This window comes from Colius striatus, chromosome Z, assembly GCF_028858725.1.
Source record: "Colius striatus isolate bColStr4 chromosome Z, bColStr4.1.hap1, whole genome shotgun sequence".
NCBI lineage: Eukaryota > Metazoa > Chordata > Aves > Coliiformes > Coliidae > Colius > Colius striatus.
The window spans coordinates 63600105-63622582 of record NC_084790.1 but is presented as its reverse complement, the minus strand read 5'-3'; the positions used below and the strand labels follow the sequence as shown (position 1 = coordinate 63622582).

Below are 22478 nucleotides of genomic sequence, written 5' to 3'. Positions count from 1 at the left end.
ACAAAGGAATTTGTCCAGGTGGGTTTTGAATGGCTCCAGAGAAGGAGACTCAACAACCCATCTGGGCAGCCTATTTCAGTGCCCCATCATCCTCACAGTGAAGAAACTCTTTCTTCTGTTTCTTTGGAACATCTTATGTTCCAGCTTGTACCTGTTGCCCCTTCTCCTGTCATTTGATATCACTGAGAAGAGCCTGGCTCCATCCTCCTGACACCCACCCTTTATGTATTGGTAAACATTAATGAGGTCATCCCTCAGTCTCCTTTTCTCCAAGCTGAAGAGTCTCAGGTCCCTCAGCCTTTCATCATAAGGGAGATGCTCCACTCCATCATCTTGGTGGCCCTGCGCTGAACTCTCTCCAGCAGCTCCCTGTCCTTCTTGAACTGAGGGGCCCAGAACTGGACACAACATTCCAGATGAGGTCTCACCAAGGGCAGAGTAGAGGGGTAGGGGAATCTCTCTCAACCTACTAACCACAGCCTTTCTAACACAGCCCAAGATGCCCTTGTCCTTCTTGGCCAGAAGGGCACATTGCTGGCTCATGCTCATCCTGCCGTCCACGAGCACCCCCAGGTCCCTTTCCCCTACAGTACTCTCTAACAGTTCATTCTCCAACCTGTACTGGTACATGGGGTTCTTCTTTCCCAGATGCAAGACTCTACACTTGCCCTTGTTGAATTTCATTAGATTTCTCACCACCCAACTCTCCAGCCTGTCCAGGTCTCGTTGGATGGCAGCACAGCCTTCTGGTGTGTCAGCCACTCCCCACAGTTTAGTCAACAAACTTGCTGACAGTGCCCTCTGTTCTCTCATCAAGGTCATTAATGAATATATTGAATAGTCCTGGTCCCATCAGTAACCCTTGAGGGACTCCACTAGACACAGACCTCCAAGGCTTTCTATTATTTGCCTTCTCAATCACACTCTATTATTATTATAACAAAGTTAATTCCAACACCTGAAGAAATCTTGGTCAGAGAAGAAACAGAGAAATCCACAAGAAGGTCAGAGCTACAGAAGCAATGATCCATCTGATCCACTCAACTGCCTAGTCATCTGGTATCTGCCAAATTTGTACACAAATGAGTTCAGCTTATCTTCTTCTCAGAGGAGAAAGTTAATGCATTTTCCCATTATCCGATCATCCATTTCATTAAAAATTAATGCCTTTATTTATTTTTGACATTTTTACCCTAGTCTTCTTCCATATTTGGCTGGAAGTAAAGAGCAGGGCTACTGCTGAGAGAAAAAAAAAATAAAATGGAAGCTTGTGCAAATTTCTCTACTTCTTTGTAACACTAAGTTGGGGGAAAAAAATCCAAAACCTAAACAAAACAGGGCACGTTTAAATCTCCTCCAGTGGACTGATTTTACTCCCGTGTCTATAAAATCAAGCAAACTGTACAGTTACATAACAGTGTATTAAAAACTCTGCAATCCTCAAGTCATATCTTGAGATGCCATCTGACACAATCATATCAACGTCCCTGTTCCTGAAGTTAGCATCTGTGACGATGACATTTCGTATCCACTTCTCAAAGGCCTCCAAGCATCCAGGGGTCATTTGGTCAGATTTGCATGTTTCAGTATTCCTACCACCAGTAAAGTTTTCCCAAGGTTTCATCTGAGTCTTCATCATTTCAATGGAAGTCAAACCAAATGCAGATTATCCACCACCTCTGTTCGACAATTATTTTCAGTATGCTGTATGGATCCTTTCCTCTTTGACCTAAAAATCCTCACTTGGTAGTGGGAATACACACTTCATAGTTTTGCCTGTCCCTCTATAGACTAGTAGTACCATCCTCTCCAGGTCTCTCCAACACAATGTGCCAAACAGGATACACCATCTGAGCCCTCACCATGCAACTTTTGTGCCTCTCTTAAGGCTGCATTCCTGTTCTCTCAGTACAGCAACTGCCCTTCAAGAAAAACACGTCACTGACAATCCCTCTTATACTGTCGTTTGCTGCAATCCCCCCAGAGCTTTCTGCAGACCTGATACCTAGCCAGCTGCTCCCTCACTGTGGTACTGTGCACCTCGTTCTGCAAGGTGTCTGTTGAAAAGCACCTGCTTTTCCCTTCCCCCTCTAAAGAAAGATACATCAAAATTGTTATTCTGTCCTCCAATAGCCCTGCGGGTGCCCCCAGGATGCTGCCTCGCTACTCTAGTTTTCACATCTCTAATGAAAATACTAAGAACTGTTGAGAAAATCCACCTTGATGCAAGTCTCCATTTCAACAATGAGTTACTAGATCCTTCTCTGTGCTTTGCATAACATGTCTTACAGCCAACATTAAAATGAATCACATAAGAAGCACAAAGCAGAATTCACCTAGCGTTTTCCCACTGACACTGAAACAAATAAATAAACACCGACCAGAACTGTATCATGAAACAGTCTGCAAAGAGAGGCAAAACCACAAAATGTAGCTTAAAAAAAAATATCACACACAAAAAGCTGACTCGACCTGTAGGACACCTTTGTACCTCACATTAACCAGAGGAAAAAAAACTACAATACTGACAAAATAACCATTCAAAAAAACAGTTACACTCTTTAAACAATTCTCCCTCAGGAATTTAAAATGTAGAAGGCAACAGATTGACAAAATAATAAATTGGTAAAATAAAAATAAATTTGTAAAATTATTTTAAAAGGAAAAATGAGCAACTTACTAATATTAGATACTTTCTTGCATCTTTAACCCGCTTTTCAGCGTAAATCCCTTGATTCAGTGTTGACAAAGAACACATAACATCTCCTTAAGCTACTTAACCCTGTTCCACAGTTCACAACCTCTGAAAGCACTGTGTCATATCAATGTAAGGCCCACGTATTTTTGTACATCAAACATGACAGAATGTGATGCATCCTGTTTTGAAGTCCAACAGACCGAATCACTCTTTCACTGTGACAACACACAGAGCACCCATTACTTTAATACGCAGGAACCTCACAGAAGAATCTTTATTTATAACAATTAGCAGCAGGCTAAAAATATCTCCTTTTGCCCATGAATGTTTTTGTCCATGAAGTTTTCACACATGAAAGATGTGAGAAAAGAGGGACAAAATATGTCAGTTCAAGTTCAACTGGTAAACCCCGCCATAGCATACACACCTGGTTCTGTGCTCCATCAGTAAAACCCTCTGTACTTTGAGAGAGTGCTAGTGTGTGAAACCACCACAGGGCATTCCAGACTTGCGAGATGTAACAAAGTACCATCTTCTCCATTAATGACACTGAATAGCATCCTCTGAGAGAGGCAGACAAGAATTGCAACGCTAACACTGTCAGAAGGTGGTATACTTCTAACGGCAGATCCTTATCTCTTCCTAGAAAGATGGAATGGGACTATGGTTTGGTGCTCACGTCTCCTGCTTAAGTGAAATTGTGGTGGTTTGGGCCAACTAGCAATGAAGCATCCCAACAGTCTCTCGCTTGGTGCCCCCATTCACCCCCACCCTCGTTAGGATGGCAGAGGCCCCAGTGAGACGGGAGTAAAAAGATAATCAAGGATGTTGTGGGTTGAGACAAGGGCAGGGAGGGCTCGCTGATAATTACAGTTCCCGGCAAAACGGACTCCAGTACTTGACTTAGAGAGGAAAGTAGGAAAGTTTATCCTACTGAGAAAAGTACAACCAGCACTTTAATATCTCCCTCCTCCAGCCCTCCTTTCTTCCTGGGCCCAGCAGTAGCTCCCCATATCTCTACCTCCTCCCACCTCAATGGCTCGGGACGGGGTGGGGGGTGGGAGGGTAGGGAATGGAGAATGTGGTCAGTCCCTCACAGATGGGCTCTGCTGCTTCTCTCTTCTCAGATGAGGACGACTCCTGGCATTCTTCCCCTGCTCTAGCATGAGGTCCCTCCCATGGGACACTGTCCTTAATTAACTTCTCTGGTGTGGGTTGTTCCCAGCAGCTGTGGCTTCTGCCAGTACAGGGTTCCTCACATGGGATGCAGTCCTTGGTGAATATCTCTGGTGTGGGTTCTTCCCCACAGTTGCAGATACAGGGTCCCTCCTACGGAACACGGCCTCTTCTGGCCATAATTTTAACAAGCTCCTTTGGCGTGGGTTCTTCCCCATAGTTACAGCTTCTGTGAACATGGGTTCCCTCACACAGGACATGGCCTCCTCTGGCCATAGTCACTGCCCCTGGCACAGGGTCTTTAATGAAGAGAATCACTGACCCTGATTCAGGGTCTTTAATGAAGTGAGTGAGTAACTGCCCCTAACGCAGGGTCTTTAACAAAGTGCAAACAGATCCCTCCTTCACCAGTCTTCTCTGCAGGATGCAAGGGAATTTCTGCTCCAGCACACCTCCTCCTCTCCTCCCTCACTGACTTTGGAGTCCACATGGTTGATTCTATCTCTCTCCCAACTCCTTGTACCACCACCACCAACAAAAAAACCCCTCACACATGCACTAGGAAGAAGACTCCTCTTCCAGTGTCTTCTTAAAAAGTGAGCCAGAGGCATCTAATTGGCTCAGCCCCAGATGTGGGTCTGGCTCAGAGCTGGGGAGAGTTTCGAGCAACTTCTTTCAGCAGCTGTCTTTACAGCCCCTTCCCCCTTACCAGAAATGGCTTCATGTCAAACCATGACAGGAATAAATAACAATTAACTTCCAAATGAAAAAGTATCGACTGGGAAATAACAATGGGAAATTGAGTTGAAGGTCAAACCATAAGCTAGAAAACAGAAATAAATTCAGACCTTCTGAGATCCAAACAAGCTAAAGTTTAGCATTAAACTTTTACAAAAAAACCACCTACCCTCACAGAGAACTCCAATCTTAAAAAAAGTAAAACAGCTTCTATTGCAGCTGCACACTTCCCAAGATGGCTGAGTTCTTTCATAGTCTACCTGAGTAATTAGATGTACAGAGCAAAACCACCATGATATCATAGGAAAAGTGTAACTATGGAGAAATTGTGGTGGCTTGTTGTTGTAAAGTGGATAAAAATGCTGCCAAGAGACAAACACAGAAATTACCATACTGTGAAAATAAAAAATGTCCACTTTATCTTCATTTGTAAATTCAGATACCCAAGACAGAAAATAAAATGCAAAAAAGAAGCCTTAAAGGCTATCTCTTTATAGTAAGCTATGCTAATACATTATTTTTGATGGCTTAACTTCAGTTTCATGGCAGTGAAAAGGTTACACACAAAATCAGCTTACTGTCTAGCAAACATGTTTCTAACTGATGAATTTTGCTCTCCGGAACCCAGTTTTTCGTTGTACAGTTGTAGTGGTACAATCACTACCGGTGGCAGGGATTTAAAGTTATTTCAAAGGTCCACTGAATGTGTCAAAAGAAAATACTTTAAAAAAGTAAAAGTCTGATTATCACAAAGTTCTATATTTCTTCTAGAACTGCAGAAAACATCCCCTCAAGAGTGCACTCATTTGTAAAAAAATTGTTTGTGGAAACAAAAATACTATTATTAACTGCATGACCATTTACAAGATAGCATTGCAACTGCAAAAATGACAAGTGTTGAGAGTATGAAAAGCTGTATCAGGTTTCTAGTAATCTCCTTCAGGTATTACTTATTCAATTAATCATAAGTCAAGTGTCTGTGTGAAAGAAAAAGGGAAGTAAAAAAGGATTAAAAAGTAGTCATGATCTGATATATAGTGAATTTAGAATTACAAAAGAAAACACTTAAAATCTACTTTTATATACAGTAATCAAAATTCTGTATGTACTGAATAAATTTTTTAAAGACCCATACAAAACTCAAATAAACTCACATGTTAACCAAAGCCACAACCAAGAGTGAACTTCTTATGAAACAAAAACCACAGGAATGTTATTTGTTCTATATGTGAGCAGTTTTGAGGAGAGGTTATCATATATATGAAGTGTACATGTTTTTATACAAGCTGATCTTATTAAAAAAAATACAGAGATGTTGCCAATTTTCATTTACCAAAAAGCAAACAAAGAACACAAAAGCTCATATATTGGAAAAATTAAAAACCCCAAACTGTTTAAACAGCCTGGCAGGTAGGCTTTTTTATTAGGTTTATAAATCACATATAATACTTCACAAAGTGATTAAACATTTCTTTATTTCTCATCCTTAACCTTTTAGCCACTGGCCACTTTTAAGTTTACTTCCTAAGACTCTCTAATGGATTTCCTTTAAGCTTCATGGACAATCCCAGTTCATCCTCATGGCTGGGGAAAGGCTAGCAGGTGTCCAGCTGCAGCTGGCAGACCAGCCTGCAGGCAGGACTAGCATAGTAGTTCAGCAGGTCTTCAGCCTGATGCTATTCTCACTCTTCTGCTCCTTGACCAGCTTCCTGGCTTTCTTAGGTGACACGCAGTAAAGATAAAAGGAGGGGGACAAGAAGGCAAAAAAAGCAATAAAAGAAATGCAGACCTTTGAAATCCTTATTGAATCTTATGAATATCGAGTTCCATGTGTTCTTGGTGTGTGTGTAATTCCTTAGGGGTTCTTTTTTTTTTTTTCTGCCAAAGCACTGGGGAAATCACAGTCCTGTGGCTGTCTTTAGTCCATCACACAGATCCCCAATGCCAGACTCTTAACTAGTCCTGGCTTTGGACCAGAGCCAGCTTACAGATCCTCTCATGGAAGCTCTTCACCATAGCAACACTTTCACACCCATGCTTAAAACCTTGCACCTTCCTATCACCTACAGGGTAGTATTAATCTATACATTCTGTCACTGTGGACAAATGACTAAAGAATCCTGCACAAGAAACTCTCATGGGGCTTATTAATGTCAAAACTAGTGACTAAGTTGTGTGGAAACTTAGAAAAAAACCAAAACAATATCTAAAAGTTTTTCGGAGGTTCTGTACATCATCTAAAGAAATGTATACAATTGTTAAAGGCAGGACATTTAAAACACCTCAGGCTTTTAAGTGGAAACTACATAACTATTCATTTTGATAACATACATCAGTATCTGCTGTACACCTCTTAGAGAAGTTGCTTTATTGGAGTTTACAGTTTTTAAGCTCTGACTCAAAACTTAGCTTTGGCAAAAAAGTTGAAGGAGGAAGTGAAAGAGAAAAGGGTGAGGGAGGAAGAGGAGGAGAAAACAGTACGTACAACACACTAGATCACTTCATACTTGCAAGGAAAGTATATTTAAGAAATCGGCTAATTCTGTACAATAAATTTCACAATTCAGAGTAGCACTGAAGCTGCAACAGCTGTTATACACAATGGCAATTGAAACTTCACCACTGAACAGAGTCAGGCTTGATGCCTAAACATTGTCTTTTGACCTTGTAAAAGTAGGGGTTATGATTGCTCAACAGGAAGCACTGCCTGCTTGCCACACTGAGGGTATTACAGTGATGGGTGAAGAGTGTAAATGCAGGTGTGTGATAAAGAACACCATCAAATTCAGGCTGATTACAGAGACAGCAATAGTCTATAGAAATAAAGTTCATCAACCTTCAATTACTAACAATGGTTTGCTATAATGCCAGGTTTTAAGAGCATGGGAAACAAGATTTGGAGAGAAGTGACAGTGAGAATCCTTAGAGCCACAGTGGCACTTCTTGAACTGTCTGTGAGGAAGTAAGAAGAGATATTCTGAAACAGCTCAAGGCATCTTGCATTCAAGCTATCTACTTCTCTCTTCAGTGAAAAAAGTTTTTCATTTACCACATCATCATTTCTTCTCATGGGAAAAAACATCCAGTATCAGAAAAGTACATTTGGTGTCAAACAAACAAAAGAAGAAAAGAAAACCTGTTTATATCCATTTCAAGCACGAAATCATCCTGGATTGTGAAAAGCAAAGCCTTGTCAAAATCCCTCAGAACAGATTATTCAAGTTGCTCTCTGCAGTACTGTTGAAGCCCTTGAACCTCTGAATATTCACTTCTCAAAAAAAAGCATCTTCCCTCCCTCTCTGGGAGTTTCACAGGCTAGTAGACCTCAATGTTGAGAAGTTATTTTCAATGCCTAGTTCTTCTTTCTGTATCTCACCTACTCATCCTCAGCTAAGTCCTCCCTATCATACATAGCTCATTTCTTGCTGCTTCTACCAGGGCATTTCAGTTAAGAGGCAAGATTATTTCCCCTATACTAACAAAAGCAAGATAACACCTGGACAGTTATTAAATATCACTCCTACCCTTTCAACACATTTCTGTTATTTATTTCAAAACAAACTCAAGTTGCAAAAGATGCTAAGTGAGAGATGAAAAGTGTATAAGTTCTTTTAAAGCAAAGAGCTTTAATGGCAAGTTAAGCTTCAACACTGGAAACTTGGTACTAAGATTCCAACACTACCCTTAACTTGGACCCTGTATTTCCTGCTGCCTCCACTAGGTCAAAAATTGGCACAGTGAAACATTAGAAACCACTAAACCTTGAGCTTTTGTCTCAATTCGAAGACTTGAACAACAAAAAAAAAAGGTTTATTGATGTAGAAACAAAATTCATTTTCACAAGGCAGACTAATAATCCAATTTCTGCTCAAAAATACTCTAAGCATATTCTTGACAGTACGTGGTTTACGAATTAAAATGGAGAACGTTTGCTTCTGCAGTCAATGAATCAATATTTTTCCCTAATGAATTGACAAAACACCACAAACTCTCATGTATGTGGTACTGGACCTTGTACTAACAAACAAAGAAGGTCCAGTTGGGGAAGTGAAGGTTGTGGACAGCCTTGGCCGCAGTGACCGTGAGATAGTGGAGTTCAAGATCCTTCCTCCTGGAAGAAGGACACCAAGCCGGTTTGCAACCCTGGACTTCATGAAAGCTAACTTTTGCCTGCTTGGAGGAATCTTATGGGCCAAGATTTCAGGTGGTTGTGATGCCTAAGGAAGCTGGTCAATCTTTGTGCATGGAGGAAAGAGGCCTGAGTGGACGATGAGGGAGCTTATGAAACAACTCAAATAGAAGGAGTCGGTCTACAGAATGTGAAAAAGTCAATGGGAAGTCAATGGGATGCATCCTAGAGTGCTGAGGGAGCTGGCTGATGTGATTGCTAAGCCTCTCTCCATCATTCTTGAACAATCATGGAGGACAGGTGAGGTGCCTGAGGACTGGAAAAAGGCCAGTGTCACTCCAGTCTTCAAAAACGGCAGGAAGGACGACCCAGGACACTACAGGCTGGTCAGCCTCACCTCCATCCCTGGAAAGGTGATGGAACAACTCATCCTGAATGTTATCACTGAACACATAAAGGAGAAGATGGTTATCAGGGGAGTCAACATGACTTCACCAAGGGGAAATCCTGTTTGACCAACCTGATAGCTGCCTACAAAAGGATAACTGGCTGGCTAGATGAGGAGAGAGTAGCAAATGTCATCTACCTTGACTTCAGCAAGGCTTTTGACACTGTCTCCCATAACATCCTCATCAGAAAGCTCAAGCAGTGTGGCTTGGATGAGTGGACAGTGAGGTGGATCGAGAGCTGGCTGAATGAGAAAGCCCAGAGGGTGGTGATCAATGGCACAGAATCGAATTGGAGGCCTGTGGCCAGTGGAGTTCCACAAGGATGGGTTCTGGGGCCAGTCTTGTTCAACATCTTCATCAATGAGCTGGATGAGGGGACAGAGTGCACCCTCAGCAAGTTGGCTGATGACACCAAGCTGGGAGGACTAGCTGATTCCTCAGAAGGCTGTGCTGCCATTCAGCGGGATCTCGACTGGCTTGAGAGTTGGGCAGAGAGGAACCTCATGAGGTTCAACAATGACAAGTGCAGAGCCCTGCATCTGGAAAGGAATAACCCCACACATCAGTACAGGCTGGGGATTGACCTGCTGGAGAGCAGTTCTGCAGAGAGAGACCTGGGAGTCCTGACTGATAATAAACTAACCATGAGCCAGCAATGAGCCCTCCTGGCCAAGAAGGCCAATGGCATTCTGCGATGCATCAAGAAGAGTGTGGCCAGCACGTTGAGGGAGGTTCTGCTCCCTCTCTACTCTGCCCTGGTGAGGCCTCATCTGGAGTCCTGTGTCCAGTAGTTCTGGGCTCCTTAGATCAAGAGGGACAGGGAAGTGCCAGAGAGAGTCCAGCTCAGGGCCACCAAGATGACAGAGGACTGGAACACTTGGATGGGTGTTGAGAGGATGGAGTGTGTCTTTTTTTCTGTAGTGCCCAGTGACAGAACAAGGAGTAACAGGCGCAAACCGGAACACAGGAAGTTCTGCCTGAAAGAGGAAACTTCCTTACTGTGAGGGTGTGAGAGCCCTGGAACAGGTTAACCAGGGAGGTTGTGGAGTGTCTGGAGGTTTTCAAACTCGTCTGGATGTGTTCCAGTGTGACCTGATCAAGGTGAACCTGCTTTAGCATGGAGGCTGGACTAGATAGAAGGTCTCTAAAGGTCCCTTCCAACTCCTACTATTCTGTGATTCTGTGATACAGCGGTTTATAATCACAGCCAACAAAAGGGTAACTTCCTTTGCTAACCAAACACTACACAGCTGCCATGTTCTTGATATGCAGATGGTAACAAGAGAAACTGTATCCAGATCTGTCACAACGTGGTCTTCTATTTCTGTAATTCACTGACCATTTTCACTAGTTCGGCAGAAGAAAAATCAGATACCATCTTAATCATGTACATACAGGTACCATTCCAACAATGTATTGAGCATTAATAAAAAAGCAACCCTAAAGCTGAGAAAAATAATCTATTTGACTGTAAATTTACTAGGCTACAGAAAACTGAAAGACTCTCCCTGAGTCTGCTGTACCAGAGCTACACAGAATGGTAACCACCCACCACCAAGACTTTAGCACGAAGAAATAAGGAATTATTTAGATTCTGTGGGCCACTGGCTCCAAACTGTGGACTCTGAAGCTGACTCTATCACAATGGTGAAGCATCTGAAAATTTTTAAGTTCTAAGATTTTCCAATTAACCCAGGTCATGATTCTCCTATAATTATTAAGGGATGAAGTTATTTTTTTCTGAAACATATGTTTTGAGATAAAATGCAGACATGAACTCTCTCACCTCTCTTCCCTTGTTTATCAGATCCTTCGAAAACGTGGGTTTTTTCTAACCCAGATTTCTTGCAGGTAAAAGGCCACTATTAAATCATTGTGCTTTTTTTTCTTGGGGAATAGGTCACAGGTACTGGGAACTTGTGAATGGTACTACATTTAGAAGCAGGAGAACTGGCATCCTCAGGGCAAAGAAAAATAAGTGGCAAACATGATGACAAACCAGAAACAGATGGGACGGAAGAGAAAAAAGAAGAGAATTAAACCTTCACTACGTGTAATTCAAAGACATTTAAAATATAAAGTATCCACAGCAAAACTAGAACAGATACAGAGAAGATGTAAAATAAAACATGTAGTAGGTAAGATTATCTTCCAGACCTTGTCACAAGCAATGTGTACATGCAGATGGAGCTGAAGGATGACAATGTCATGCCTTATAAGAAGGAACTGAATTTTCACATGCTACACTTAAGGACAGGAACAATGGAATTATGACTACCACACAGGAAGGTTTCCTCTGGGGATACCTGGTACTGTCACTGAAGGAATTTGATACCATAAAGAAAATTCTGGAAACACAAATGAAAGCACTTCTACCATCAAAAAAAAACCAACCAACCAAACTGGCAACAACACCACCACCATTTTATGAAATGCAAAATGAAATAAATGTATTTTCACTCCATGCTTGCTTCTGACACTCAATTTCCTCCTCACAAGTGAAAGTGCCAAAAATCTCACCAGCTCTCTGTGTCAGTGCCTGGTAAGCTAGAAAAATCAGCAAAAACAGATCTGAGGGCCACTAAAAGAGTATTCTGAAACCATTGCCTGTGGAGAAGTGTATCACAGCTGATAAGCAACAGAACAAAAGACTACATTTCTAAAGCTTTAGTCTCTCCTCAACAGAAAATGGCTTCCAGATTTGCAACTTTGAAGCTTGTTGATCCATACATTTTCTTTTCAGACAGAATCAAAGCCAGATTTGCTCTTTGGATAATAAAAGCATGGTGGAGATCATTATAGGAATTCCTTTCTGTTGGTAAAAAAAAAGTTGTATTTAATGAACATTGTCCTTCATCAGCTGTAGTCATGGCACCGTAGGGAGTCTTCAAAAGACTTAATGAAAAAGTGTACAAGAAGAAACAGACATTACACATTATAGCAGCCTGAATATATAATATTCAGGTACAACAGCAGGTGCTCTTTATACTGCTCTTGTATGGCTGGAGTTAAACCATGACAACGCCAGGTCCTTGTTATGCGTTTGGCATTGGCTTCGTTTCAGCAAGTATTAGGTAAGTGCTCACTAACATGCTGTGTCATCAAAATGCACCAGATGGATGCTCCAGTTACACAAAGTCTATTCCGCTCCTATATTCTCTGCTCCAATTAGTATGTAACTTTTGAAGAGCAATCACAGAATCATAGAATTGTCTTGGTGGGAAAAGATCTTTAATAAGTCCAACCATTAACCCAACACTGCCAAGTCCACCACTAAACCATGTCCCTAAGCACCGCATCTTCACATCTTTTAAATACTTCTGGGGTTGATGACACACCTACTTCCCTGGGCAGCCTGTCCCTGTGCTCGATAAACCTTTTGGTGAAAATTTTTTCCTAATATCTAAATGAGAAAAAAAAGAACTAACTAGATTGCTCCCTTTCCCCCTTACAAATACATCACCTGCAGACTAATGCTGCCAGACAGACCACAGGAGTGGTGAAAGGCCTCCTCCTCCTCTGGTGGCACCAGTGGAAAATGGGCAGTTTGATGGTGAAGCTGCAGCCACAGACCATTGCCTCACATTGAGAGACTGACTCCTCTCTGTAAGCAGTGCTGCTTCCTAAAACCCACCTGTGTTTCTGCCAGGTCTCCCATGCTGTTCAAACTAAGTATGAGTAATTATAGGTGACTTCACAGCACACCAATTCATACTTAAAAGACCTGATGACTTTGTATTTGCAAACGTGTCTTCTCTCCCTAGCACAAGCCCCCACAAATTCCAGGTGAAGAACAATGAAATCCACCTAAAGACTGCATCAAATTCTTGTTGGAGCCCCTAGAGCAGTGAGTTTTATACAGATTATCAGGTATTCCTGCTGTTCAGCAACTCACTACATCTCAAAAGCAAACACAAACAGGATGGCAGGCTACTACACTGTAATAACTGTGTGAAATATTGTAAAAGGCCCTGGGGCTGTAGGATTCATGCTATAATTGGAGAGAAGGAAAGTCTTCAACAGGCAGAATAAATGAAGTGACAGTAGACATGCACCTAGGAGGAAGAAGTCAGTCTTTAAGAGGGATGTGTCTGATTTTTTGACATATTAAGCATTAATAACTGAGACACATAATATTATGAAAAATGCAAGGATAAACAGCTTTTTTTGTGGATTGTCACTAAGTCCTTGCAGTTCATATGGTTATCAAACTTTCACATGGACTTGAAAACTATTTTAACTGACTGAAAACATATCTTCCTCTTCCTCACATCACAAGAAGCCCTGAATTATTGAAACATACCCCATGAATTCCTTCCCAGTAATTTCATGCTCTGGTTTAAGACACCTACAAAACTACAATACACACAAATCTCAGTGTTTCCAATGTCCAATGGCCCTAAAGTTGACTGTTCTACACAATCTGACATTTGAAAACTCAGTGCGTTTGGATAGGGAGTTAAAAAAGTTTTCTTTGTCCAAACAAATGAAGTGCTATTTCTTAATGAAAAAAGAACTGCTGTTTATGCTATTCTTTTACCCTGAGTGTATCTAGCCTATATATATAAACCTCTACCATGAACATAACACAAAGTTTATCACTGCAAATCAAAATTGAGTTGTGAACTGCTCAGGTTGCAGGTTTACTTTACATGCAACTGTATTTCCAGATTGCCACTCAGTTTACAATGCTTCTACTGGCTATCATGAAATCAGGAAGTCATTTACCTTGAGGGAGGCCTGACAGAGAACTGGATGTCCTCTAAGAAATGTTTTGTTATTCTTAGTGGACAACTAACAGCTGGATCCCACTGGCAACAGAAGACACCAGGTGATGTGGAGCATCACCTGTGATAACAAATATAACCCAAACAGTTACCTCATAGATTACTGAGACTACTTTTTATCTAAAATAAGCAGTCATATATGCAGCTTATAGACATCCTAATCAATTTATTCTTCTCCTTCCAGCTTACCTGGCTTTCCTTGAGACAAAAATTTTCTTCAAGAAGCTGCAATATATTGACTCCAAACTAGAGATAATCAAGTCACTAGCTAACTAGAAAAAGTAGTTCTTAATAAAAAACCTTGAATTTAGAGTATGTTTTCATATACTGTATATCAAAGCACTACATGTGACTCCTAATATATGTGTTTTCTGTAGCATTAATTACCTTGAAATTTGCATTCAAAAGTAGTTTGACCTAAGCTGAAGCAAAGACATTCAGTCTTTACATTTTTCTTAAGTGAAGAAAAAGATACATGAGAATGTGTTACCTCCCTAACTCAACTTTAACTGCATCAACTGCTGATCCCATAATCACTGTGGTCCAAAGGTTATCTCACTCAAAATACAACTCAAAAAACTGCCTGACTTGGGCAAGACTTTAAACTAGGGCTAAATAATCAGACTAATTAACATAAGGCTAGCACCAAGTACTCCACTGTCCCCTCACACTGATGCCAAAGTCTCTACCAACAAGGAAGACACTGAGCTCAAACGTCTCTCCCACACCTCTCACAGTCCTAGCATGGTCCTGCATGAAGAGGCTTTCAAGGACTTTGCAATTTTCCCATTGTTACAAAGCAAAATTAAGCACACCAAAATCTGCATGATGTCATGGTAGTCTCATAAGTGGATTACATAATCATTTATCAGCAAGGGAAGATAATTCTTGACCAAGAGCAGAACCCTGAGTTCATCCTTATTTATCAGTTTGAGACAAAAGCTACAATAACTGTGGATATTAGAAATACACGTGAAGTTTGTGGAAAGGGTATTGGGTAGAAAGGGTGGAAAAGCAAAGCATTTACTGAGAATACAACAGAATTACAAAGCTACAGACTGGTTTTACCACGACTCTTTTATTTAATACAAGCTTCTATCAGCTCACCACAAAGTTGCTGGGGGAGGTTTTCTTCACTAGGTAAAAGGTAACTGCACAGCACGTAATTGGTAGGAATGCTGCTTAACAAATACTTCATTTTTTTAAAATAGTGCTCTAATTTTTAAACTGATGGAACATAACACACACGCACACACAAATGTTTATAAACTTCTGGATGTTATCCTTCTCCATTTTGACCACTTTAAAAATCCAATTTTGTTTTTTAAAAAATAAGAAAAAAAAATCAGGTCACCAAATGAGCTAAAACATCAAATACACCAATATTTCAGCACTTTCTGAAGTGGAATGACTACAGCAAGATGTACTTAAAAGTCAGCACACATCAGGAGGTAACTCTCCCTTCCCTCATGCAGCAGACCCTCTTCACTCTCATGCCTCATCTCACCAGGGGGGTAACCAAAAACCTCTGCACACCCCTGTGCCTGAAACCCATCAGAGTGGCAGTACTGCAGCTTCCGAGCTTCATGCTTCAGTTCAGCCAAGAGTTACAAACATGGCACGTGCAGCCCTTCCGTTAGTCACTTGATTTGAGCAGATCAGATGGCATTTAGGGATTCTTTCCAACTCAAGATACTCTGTGATCATAAAAAAGCTGGTGTGAGAAAGCTGTTATGGAAAGAGAAGGAAAGAACTCTTGTCTCCCCACACACATCACACAAAAAGCACCAGTTTCCTCTTCCAACAGTGGAGGGTCTGTCTACCGTCCCAAAATTCACCTGAGTCAGAAAAAACTACTGGTTTTGCCTGTTCTTTGGATTTGAAGCGTGTTAGAGCATTCTGCTTACAGTAGCCTAAGGAAGACCTAGAGTAACAGATTTTATCCTTCACTTCATTCTCCTCTTCTGTCAGGAGCTTTTTAGATATTATTCTCATTGTTCTTTTAAAAATGTTTTTCTAATTTATGTTTATATAGTCTAAAGAAGAGTTCTGTTTAAGTTTTCCACAGCACCGAGATTTCAAATATGATCGAAGTCCCATCAGAATATATGCTCAAAATACATGGTAACAATAACACCATCAACAAGAATTTCAACTCATATATTAGAATAAATAAACACCCCCCCCCCCACCAGGGTCCACAAATAAAATCTAAGCATATGTTAAGGAAAAAAAAGTCATACTGATGTATGTGTTAAATCTTCTATTATGTTCTGATTTTTTCCTTTTTTTTTTCTGCTTAAAGATACCTTATTTTACCCAGACCTTAACCTCTTGCCCACTCAAATACACACCAATATTTAAGCAAAATACGTTTCTTGTAAAAAAAAAATCTGGATGACCACCAAAAGAGGAACAACTGGAAACCTTTCATCTTATGTAGAAAAAATGAAAATCATTACAGAGAAACAAAATTATATAGGTCACCAAACCAGACCCATCTTAAATATCAAACCTCTACCTCAACCACTCAACACAGAAAGACAGCTCTTTTCCCAGTACAGATTCCCAATACGGAAAAAATAAAGCAACACTGAGTTAATGTAGGACAGTTGCTCAATTGAACTTGGTAGCAGATGGACAAATTTTGTAGACTCCATGGCTCTGCTGTCCTAGTGTTTTCCTGATCTGAACACAGCTGAAAGTGTGAATATCAAATTCAGCAGGGATGCTCTTTATGTAGAAAAAGCATGCCATGGAGGCTCAGAAGAGTTTAATTAGTTGAAGAAAGAAATGATCACTAAAAGGATTCAGCCCAAATTCTAAGGATGTGCTGCTCATCTGTCACACTCACCCACAGACCTTTAATGAAGTCTCTCATTCCCTACTCTTATATTTTCCTTAGATGGTTGACAAGGTGGTTTGCATCTTGCAGAGAGCAATACTTATTGAAGTGCTCATTAAAAAGAAACAAGCACATAATGCATAACTGCTGCATTATGAACAAGATTTGACAGACCAAACAATTCAGGGGAAAGGGTATAGGTCTAAAAACAAAAAAAATACTCTGAATTTTGTAAACCTTGTGAAATAATTGGCTAAACAGCTCCTTTCACTAGGCAAGGGGAAAAGCAGAGGCACTCAGGGTGGTCTACCTCACCCAGACTACGCATTGTTTTCAATACTTCTTTCACTACTTTCCTTGATGATGTAAAAAAACCCTCAATGGTTATCCACAAACAGTTGCTTACACAGGTTTACCAGATGATGGAAACTTCTACCAGTAAGTAGCTGGAATTAGACAGAACACAGCGCAGGAAACATCTTGTAGGGCATGATCCTGTAAGGACAACATGACAGACCAGACGAGACACCACTTTCCCTGTAGCATCTCCCTACTGGCTCCTTGGAAACAGATTTGCACTCCCACTCCTCCTCCCGTGTCAAGACAGATCCTCTCCAGCAAAAAGAGTCTAGTGGAAAAATATCATCCTACAGTCCCTCTAGAGTATCCTTAGTGAAGCCCTCTGCCACCCACAGCTGTCACATAACCATCACGCTCCTCCTCTAGATATTTCTTCAAGAATAAGGACAGATATTACCATCATTATTTGCCCACATATAGGAAAGCAGCTAATAAAGATGTTTCCTGAGGCTCCTTCAATAAAACAACAAAGATGTTTTGAAGAACAGTCTCATGCAATGGAAACAAAAACACTATCACACTGCTCTGAGCGGGTGACTTATCAAATCAATCAATACTGCAAAGCAAAATCAATCGGAAACCTTTAAACCCCCACACAATATGTATTACACACAAGCTATCTGAAATAAATGAGAAGAGGGTTGGTTGCTAGATCTCTCATTTAGTAGGAATCTTCATCTTCTGTGAAACCAGAAAAGCACACTTAAAAATGCATTACTGGAACATCAAGGCCTGACTTAAACCTACAGTAATAGGATCTTGTTCAAAGTTAAGCTTCAATTAACCAAGCTATGCTACACACGGACAACATGTATTAAACTATCTGAAGTACCTCCAATTTTAATTATTTTTTAGCATAACAGAAAAGGTCTGATTCTTCTAACTGATAATCTCATATAAATCCAGAACAGTTATGACCAATAGCAGACAATCTACATGATGCCAAATCTACTCTGAAGTATCTAGGCCATGAGATGAAAGTTGAGAGTTTCGTCTCTCAGACTTCTTTCGTTTTTATCTATTTGACGACTCTGAAGATCACTTGAGAATGTGATCATTAGTTTTGGGTACTAACCCTGAACTCACATACATGCAGTCACAACACAGATTCAACATAGTATTTTCCCTGCCAGCTTCTCTGGGTTTACAATTTGTTTTCCCTGATTTTGTTTGTCATAAACATCAAACAACCAAACCACTGGAAATGACTACACACATTAGTCTGATAAAAATACAAAGTAAATAGATGAATAGGAGATTCCATTTCTTTGCACTAGCACATCTTCCATGTTAGCTCTAGTGCTGGTAGACATTGCTTAGGAAAAGGTTAACTGTGTTTCAAAGACGCACCTAATCTTCCCATTGCAGGCTTTTAAAGTTTAAGGAGGTAAGTGCTGTATGTGACTGTGGCTTAAAATAGCATCAAAGAAGTCAGAAGCCAGTTCCTGGTCCAATTAAAATCCATTCAAATCTTATATGCAAAGAATTCAGGTTTCTGACTGGTGCTACTTATTAGACTGATGACACAAACTTTAGCCTCAGAATTAGTAGTCCCTGATTTCAAAGCATCACAGAGCCCTTACATCAATCAAGATATTCAGGCTTAACTCCAAAAATCCATACCCAGTTTCTCTACCTCACAAGAACTCGCGCACCAAAATTTTCATCTGTGGCATCCACCGTGCCACCACATCTAGCATGAGGAGAGTTTTAACAAATGAAATGTTAAGAAAGCATTTGCTCTTCCCAAAACATAAAGAACTGCAAATTTATCAGAAACAAATGGTTGAGGATTAAATGATTAACTCAAGAAACTGTGAAAAGGATTTTGTATTAAATAACCAAAAAGAAATAAACTTTATAAAAAGCTCTGGTGTCTCTTCCTACCTCTTCAAGACATCAAAACTCTTCTGTGGCTATCTGGATGTACTAAATCACCTTCCCAGTACTCTTATTTATACTTTTTAACCTAAAGGCTAATCTCTGAATACCTTTAATAGCATTCTAAAAGGCTATCCCTGCATCTGTTAGAAGACAGCATAGAAGTCAGAAAAATTGCTATTTCAAGTTAGAACAACGTATTAATGTAAGATAAAAGTATCACTTCAAGCTACAGCTAAAGAAACCCAGGAAAACCTGGACCAATGAATTACACGGCTCATACCACATAGCTAACCTTGAACTACCATTACTTTGCAGAAATAAAAGCTCATAGGTCTCTCAATCTCAGACCACATTTTCCAATGAAAGGAAGCTGTCTCTCTCTCAGGTGAAACCCACAACATCTGGCCCAAGGTGCATTAATAGAATGCTACATTTTCTGCTTTTGCAGTTTCCTGTGGTCTTCCATTGCTCTGGGTTTGGTTTAGTGGTTTTTTTCTTAGTATAAATACACAGTAATGCACAGAATTCAACAGTAACTGTATTCTTCACTTCTAATAATTGTTTTTGGGCAGTCTACCCTTCCCTCCCTCACCATTACAGCAAAAGGTAAACATGCACCTCAGTTTTGGCTATCTGCACATCACTAAAATGTATCATCTGCAGAATAAACACATTACATGTCACCATCGGCATTTGGGAAAATCAGGCATCACGTGCTTGTTCCAGACACAAGCTGCAAAGGCAGGTGCTGCTGGTCCAGATTTTAACAGCAATGCAGCAGAACCTAGAGTACTGTGACTGGAATATTTTCCAAGGCAAGCTTACTGGGACCCCATGGACCACAGTCACAGAGCAGACACAAAATTGCAGCTGGCTGGGTATACTCTTAGCGGCTGCTGCAACGTGATGCACACATATCAAGCAAGAAAAATGCTAAATGCCCAATCGGCATTACACCCACATTAGCTCACTCTTAATATATGCAGAGTCAGGCAAACATCTCTGCCTTCTAGTTCCTCAGTAGCTATGAAAACAGCCGGATCTGCAGCGCGCTCTCTAAAGCACCACAGCCCAATAAAGCTTACAACGGGAGAAAGCAAAAAGATGTAGTCTTCCAGCCTAGGCCCAGTTCCCATCTCTCTTAAAAGGCAGATTTCTAAGTGACAGCAATAAAACAAGTCTTGGTAAACTGCTCCTATTAAGGGTGATCTTTCCAGAAAGCAGAGGCAGCACATACCGCTGCACGGACCACGACTGTGATTCAAGCAACCACTACATGAAACTGCTTTTCCGGGAAGAAAGACGCCTTTCCTTTCCCTAGACCAGTACACGACGGTAGCAGATGTCACCTCTCCCCCTCCCCGCCCCTGCCCAGCGACGGAGAGCAAAATAGGCAACTCGCATAAGAGCCAGGCCCCGCTGGGTTCCCTTCTGCGAACCGGGACGCGGCCGGAGAGCCCGGCGGCACCTCCAGCACGACAGCCTGGGCTCTCCGTCCTGCTGCGACCGTGACCGCTCACTCGATCGCCTGCTACAAAATCTCCACATCCCCCCGCCCATCAGTTCTCCTTCCCCTTTTCACCACGGAAAAGATGCGGGATGAGGCAAAAAGAGAAAAAAAAAAAAAATTAAACCCAGCAAACCAGTGCATTAGGATCTGCGCGGCTCCGCGCAGCATCATTTCACGCATATCCCACCGACGTTAGAGAAAATTATTAAACAGACAGAACAAGCGACGGCAGGTAACTGGGCCGCCGGGTCGCGCCGCTGCCTGCGGCTCGGGGCAGGTGCCGGGCCGCTCCTCGTTGGCGGAGGCGCCGCAGCCCCCCGCCCGCAACCCTCGGCTGCCCAGGCCCCCAACCCGCGCCCCCCGCCCGTCCGCCCGCCGGCCTCCCTGCCACCCGACGCACCCCAGCTCCCGCTCTCAGCCGAGGCCCTGCCGCACCTGGTGCGGGTCCGTGCCGCCTCGTCAACAGGCAGGGCGGCTCCGGCGGGGGCGGCAACGCAGAGCGGGGCGGCAAGCCCGGCAACCAGCCGCTCCTCCCGCTGCCACCATCTTCCTCCGGCCGCCGCCGCCAGCACCGCCCGGCCCGGCCCGGCCCCGCCCCTCCCACCGCCCCGCGTCACCGGGTCCGCCCCGCGCCGCGCCCGCTCCTGCCGCCGCCCCGTGTCCTCAGCCCTGCAGGCCGCGCGGGGAAGGGGTGGCGGCCTCGCGGACGCGGGGAGCGGCTTTGAGACGACCCGGCCGGCCCTCACTCTCCTCGCGCAGGGTGGCCGGCGCCGAGCAGCTGCTTCGTGGGCAGTGTACGCACAGCCCCCGGTCAGACACGTGGCAGCTCTTGCGTGAGCGGCGCGGGTCGAGGAGGGCCCAGCAGGGCACAGGCCCGGCCTTCGCGCCCTGCCCTTGGCAGAGGCTCACAGCCATGGTTCGCTGTAGGAGACAGGCGCAGGGTCCCGCCGTGGAGCTGCGAGGGTTGAGGTGAATGTACCGAGGCACGACGGCTGCCAGCTGGCCTTCGGCCTCACCCGGAGCCAACAGGTTGCTGCCAAGCCACCGGTGCGGCACACCTAACCGAAGTGTACCAGCAGCTTGCGTGTACTACTGCGTGTACTAGTGCGCCTTCGGTGAAGGAGGGGGCTGTTGACAGCCACCTTCCTAGTTAAGAAACGTAGTGTTAGTCCTTACATTGCACTTACAGCCCAGGGTATAGTAGCTGTTTGAACTGCCTCTGCAAGCAGGCACTGCCCATACTTCACTGCCTTAGTGCTTCCACACATACAAACAAAATTGACTCCTCGTGTTTTATGGTATTGAAATCAGCAGGGCTGAACAGTCACAATCTAACTATCAAAAGACATGCACTTTTTTTTCCCCCCACAGGCAGACTGGTACTTAGTCAGTTTCCCCTTACTAAAAAAGGCTGGGAGATTTTAAGATGCCTGACAACTAATGCAGAATTGAAGTATCTGCAACATAAAGTGGTATATTTTGACGGCATTGTGAATTTGTCTTTTCAGAGAATTTGGTAAACATCTGTGAAGTGGTTAGGCATACCCCACTGCAAACTATCATAAGTAATCTATACGTATAAAGGCCTGCAATTAATTACTATGGTAACATGGTGTTAGTTTAAAATATAATTCTGGTTTTCCCCTTCCAAAAACATACTTGAAAAAGACCTTTTTGTTCTCGGCAATAGAGTAGGGCCTGTTCCCCTGTTACTGTATGGTTCAGCCACTGCAAGCATACCTGTACTTTCCTGTCCTAGCCAAAGTGCTGCAGTACTCTGCAAGTGAACACTTCAAAAAAAATATTGCCCAAAATGAAGGAAGAAGTTAGGAAAGTATAAGTGACTTTTGTTGCTTAGACAACCGCTAGCAAAACCCTTTCCTCTGTTTTTAATGTGTTTTT

General features: G+C 42.4%; 1 protein-coding gene across 3 annotated transcripts in view; it reads right to left on the bottom strand.

Moving 5' to 3' along the window:
- APBA1 (amyloid beta precursor protein binding family A member 1) overlaps positions 1–21140 on the bottom strand; it is a 92280-nt gene extending 71140 nt beyond the window's left edge. For 2 of the 3 annotated variants that reach the window (XR_009820839.1, XM_062018059.1), the window contains exon 1: positions 21012–21140. The gene's annotated coding sequence lies outside the window, so the exon portion shown is untranslated. Of the gene's footprint in view, positions 1–20976 lie in introns of all 3 variants that reach the window. The other variant, XM_062018060.1, reaches the window with a different exon arrangement.
- Between the last annotated feature and the right edge of the window lie 1338 nt (positions 21141–22478).